Below are 4,992 nucleotides of genomic sequence, written 5' to 3'. Positions count from 1 at the left end.
GATCCCACGATGGACAACAGCTCGCCCACGGTGACAGGGGTCAACGAAGAACTCCGCTCCTCGGTGTCGACGCTCGATGATTCAGCGTCCGGCCAGTCAACAGGCGGATGTGTCGGGAACAGATCGTTGGCTATCCGCTCCAACACGACACGGTCAGTCTCAGGTGGCACGAAGCAGCCACGAAGACGAGACATGACCACCCGATAACCGGCCCCAAACTCGTTGGTTTCCGCCTGTTGAATCAGCTCATCGAGCTGCGCTCGCTTGCTGGCCCGGACAGCCTTCTCGACGGCTCTCCTCGCCGACCGATGATGTGCAGCCACGATGCTGCGCTCCTGCAGGTCGGTGGTATGAAGCATCCGCTCGTGCACGGCCGCACACTCCTCCCGAAGACGCAAGATCTCCGGAGTCCACCAGAAGAGGTCTCGATGGGGGTCACGATGCGACATGGTGACGCGCTCCATCGTGTCGTCGCATGCATCTAGCATGGCGTCGACCATCCCCTCCTGGCTGACGGCTCGTTCCGGAAAACCGGCCGTCTGGAGTGCGGCTGCGAATGCCTCCACCGAAAACTGCGTCGTCTTCCATCTCCGGCCAGCGTGCCGAAACGTGGTGGATGACGAAGAGGACCCCTGTCCCCGCTGACGATGCTGCTGCTGTTGTCGCTGCTGCCTCCCGTTCAGGTGACGATGCTGCTGCTGCAGGTGCTGCTGCTGCTGGTGCTGCTGCTGCTGGTGCTGCTGCTGTTGTCGTCGCTGCTGGTCGAGAGTTGGAGGCCCCACGGTGAAGAAAATGTACCGGTGGTCCGACGCCGTATAGTGGCACGAAGTGGTGTTCGCTGCCACCTCCCAAGTGTCTGGACGAGCAATGGATGCGCTCGCGAAAGACACATCCACGACACTGGGAGTGGCGACTCCGTTGCCCACGAACGTCGGGACCGATCCTTGGTTCAGGATCACAAGCCCAAGCTGCCGGATTGTGTCCAGCAGCTCTTCACCGCGCCGGGTGGTACGTTGGCTACCCCACTCCTCATTCCAGGCGTTGAAATCGCCTGCCAGGACGATGCGAGGGTGGGGTTGGGCCTCCAACTCCACCGCCTCCAGAAGTTGCTCGAACTCGCCGGCGTTGAGACGTGGAGGGGCGTAACAGCTGATGAAGACCACCCCTCCAATCTGCGCAGCAGCCAACCCGGGCATGGCACAGCGCCAGACCCGCTGGATTGGAAGGTGGCCGGTTGCCACCACAGCTGCTCTCCCCGACGAATCCACCGTCCAGTTACCGCTGCCCTCTGGAGGTCGATACACCTCTGACAGCAGCAGCACGTCGACCCGCTTCGTGCGGGCTGTTTGCAGGGCCAGATCCTGAGCAGTGCGTCCACCACCCAGGTTGACCTGCATCACCCTCACTACACCCGACACTGTTGACCTTGTCGGCACGATGAGTGGCCCACTCGATGGGGCCCCTGGCAGACAATGCACTTAGCTGCCGACGTGCACTGACTAACGCGGTGGCCTACCTCGCCACACTGCAAACACTGACCCGTCCGGTCAGTTGAAGAACGGCAGTCCCGCGCCAGGTGCCCCATCAGCAGGCAACGGAAGCAGCGCTGACGGTCGAGCGGCTTCTTCGGCACTTCGCGGATGCCGCTGACACATTGGCAGAGTGTCAACTTCTGACCAATGAGACTCCGTGCCTTGGCCAGTGGGAGTCGAACACGCGCTCGCTTTGTGCCATCACGGAGCTCCCAAAGCTCGACGTGAGTGATGCCAGCCGCTGACCCCAGCTTCTCCTCAATGGCAAGCTTCACGTCACTCTCTTTGGCCAGAGAGTCGACGTTGGTGATGAGAAGCTCACCCATCTCCGTCACCACTCGCGCCTCGCCATCCTCACCTAGCGCTAGCTGGATCCGGCGAGCCAGCTCCGCGCTATCGACGTTCTTCCGCAACGGTACAAGCAGATGACCTTGCACGGTCCGGCGCCCCATGCCGATGTCTGCCCTGACGTCCTGCAGCTCCTGAGATGTACGCAGCTTCACGTACATCTCTGTCCAGGTTTTGTCCGAACCTGGGACCACCGCAATGCGGTCAGGACGCGGAGGACGCCCCTTAGACTGGGCACGATGCTGCTGATGTTGTTGCTGCTGACTCTGCTGCTGCTGCTGGCGCATCTGAGGTGGCCGGTACGGCTGGCCCACCTGCTGCGGTTGCTGCTGCTGCTGAGTCGGGCGTTGCGATCGGCTCTTCCGACCGCTCACGACCGTAGCCCAGGACATCTGCTGCTGTTGCCGCTGCTGCTGACGTTGCGGTTGCTGCTGCTGCTGCTGCTGGCCATTAGCCGACACTGCGACCGTCCGTCGCTGCGGCTGTGGCTGGCTGCGCTGCTGCTGCTGCTGCTGCTGCTGCTGCTGCTGCCGCTGTTGTTGTTGCTGCTGCCGCTGCTGCTGCTGCTGCCGCTGCTGCTGCTGCTGCTGCTGCTGCTGCTGCTGCAGTTGCGAAGCTTTCTTCGCACGGTTGCGCTGCTGCCGGCTGCGTTTTGTCCTGGCACTGCCCTGACCAACAGGCTGTGCCGAGGAATGAAGCGCCGTCAAGGAACGCATGCCCTCTTGAAGCGCTTCCAGCGTACACTTCAGGGCCACTTCACGTTCCCGGCTAAGTCGCAGCTCTTCCGTCAGCGACTCGATCTGTTTGGCGAAGTTCTCCAGCATCTTGTGCTGGAAAGCCAGCACCGACGCTTCGCCATCGTCGTGGGGAGCCACGGTTGAAGACATCTCCCCTGCCGCTACCACTGGCGGCACCACCGTCTGCTCGAGAAGAGAGGCGTCGGAAAATTCCGCATCGTCCTCCTCCTCGGAATTATCAGCCTCGGACGGAACCGCCACCGTTGGTCCGGCCGGCCGTGGTGTCTCCGGTAAAGGGGAAGGGGTATCGGACCGCTTCCGAGGCGTGGACGACGACCGCACCCCGGAACGAAGCACCCGCCCCTCCATTCTCCGCTCCTTTCACAAAAAAAAACCGCCTGCACGAATCGTTCAGACGGAACAAGGGAATATTCCCTTCAACATCTGCCAAGGTAACGACCGTCCGTCGCTAGAGCCCCTTTGGCAGATTTCCCGTCCGCGGATCGCAAGAATAAAAAACTCCCACTTTTTCTTTATTAAAAACAATTTCGCAAGAGAAAACCGCAAGAATAAGAATTTTTAATAAATTCCGCAAGAGATTCAAGAAAACACCAAAAAACGGGTTCGTCGCCTGCTGACGCGTTGAAGTCTCTCGTTTTGGCGTTCCCGGGGAAGGATTCGGAGCCAAAGAACCGTTCCCGGTCTCCTGCTAAGCGTTCCCGGTCTCCGGCTGCGCGTTCTCACTCTCTGACCGCTAAGCGCCGGAAAGGTATGCAATTCGCATCGAGTTTTATAGCACCGTAACGCTTCGTAACGCTGGTGTCCCGGCTAAGCGCTACCGCTACCGGTCACTGGTGGCGCTGCAGACGTCGAAGAGAAGGTGGTTGCTGTCTTCGCTGGAAGTTGCGGAACCCGCCACGGGTGGCGCTGTCGTCATAAAAAGGGAGCTTTTACGTTGGGTTGTTGTCCTCACTGCTCGAAAACGCTTCGTGGTGTTGTTGATGACACAAACACACGCGACGACACACCTGACGCCACCGTACCACGCTGTTGCACGCACTTTCACGTCGAGTTTTTACTGTTTATCTCTTTTTAAAAGCACTTTACGTCGCTGGAAAACGATAGTTTATGCTCCCTAGCATGTGTTTTACCACTTTTCCAATGTTCTAACACGGTATTTCGATATTTATTCGCCACTGAAGTTCCCCATACAAAGTGTATGGGGACACTTTAAACTGAGTTTTAGCGCAGTAAATTGAAGTAAAACGATTTCCTTTTTCAATATTCGCTAAGAATGACACTCAATTCGCCCTTTTCGACTATTGTTCCGCTATTTATAAGCACTTTTGCACAATATTTTTGCAAAAAAAATACGGAGCGACACAAAGCACGTCTAAACTGCTGGCTTGACAGCTACGCACAGGGATAACTGGCTTGTGGCCGCCAAGCGTTCATAGCGACGTGGCTTTTTGATCCTTCGATGTCGGCTCTTCCTATCATTGTAAAGCAAAATTTACCAAGCGTAGGATTGTTCACCCTTTCAAGGGAACGTGAGCTGGGTTTAGACCGTCGTGAGACAGGTTAGTTTTACCCTACTGGTGTGCATTGTTTGTCGCTATCTTAACGGAATTCCTGTGCAGTACGAGAGGAACCACAGGTACGGACCACTGGCTCAATACTAGTTCGAACGGACTATGGTATGACGCTACGTCCGCTGGATTATGCCTGAACGCCTCTAAGGTCGTATCCAATCCGAGCTGATAGCGCTTCTTATACCCATTAGGTGGTCGTAAGCTAGCGGGCCTAACAACCCTCCGAGAACCGTCCGTGCTGTCCATTGGCACACTGGCGTCTCATCCCCGCTTACTACTAGGCCGCAAAGGGCGGGTTCGCGCTGCACGTGTTAGTACCATACATGTTGGGAACACCGGTGGACGAGCTTGCCGACTGTGGATATCACTAGTTTCGACACCTACGACCGCCCGCAAACGACGGGACTACAGGCTGGGAGCTTCAAGTTGTAGAGATGCGTTCGCATCGATCCTCTCAGGCGACCCATGCTTGGTGGTTAGTGCTTGCGCGTGCGCGCCCCGTGTGTGCTGGAATTGGCCAACCAGTGCACATTGGTGGTGCGTACCGTGACTTGCACCATGTGACGAGAGTGTTGAAGAACACTGTGTGGTGACTCTATGCCTATGTGATGGGGTGCTTGTAACACACGACCGAACCGACGGCTCGTTGGATGGTCACGACAGTGTGGTGCAGGTGCGCCCATGTGTAACGAATACATTGAGTGCCGTTGGAGGTTAGCGGTTGGTTGGTTGCATGCTACAACTTCGCGTTGTACATGGGCTGGCCGCTGCGCTTCCTTCGGG

This window comes from Anopheles funestus, assembly GCF_943734845.2.
Source record: "Anopheles funestus chromosome X unlocalized genomic scaffold, idAnoFuneDA-416_04 X_unloc_63, whole genome shotgun sequence".
Lineage (NCBI taxonomy): Eukaryota > Metazoa > Arthropoda > Insecta > Diptera > Culicidae > Anopheles > Anopheles funestus.
This window is presented reverse-complemented; position numbering follows the sequence as displayed.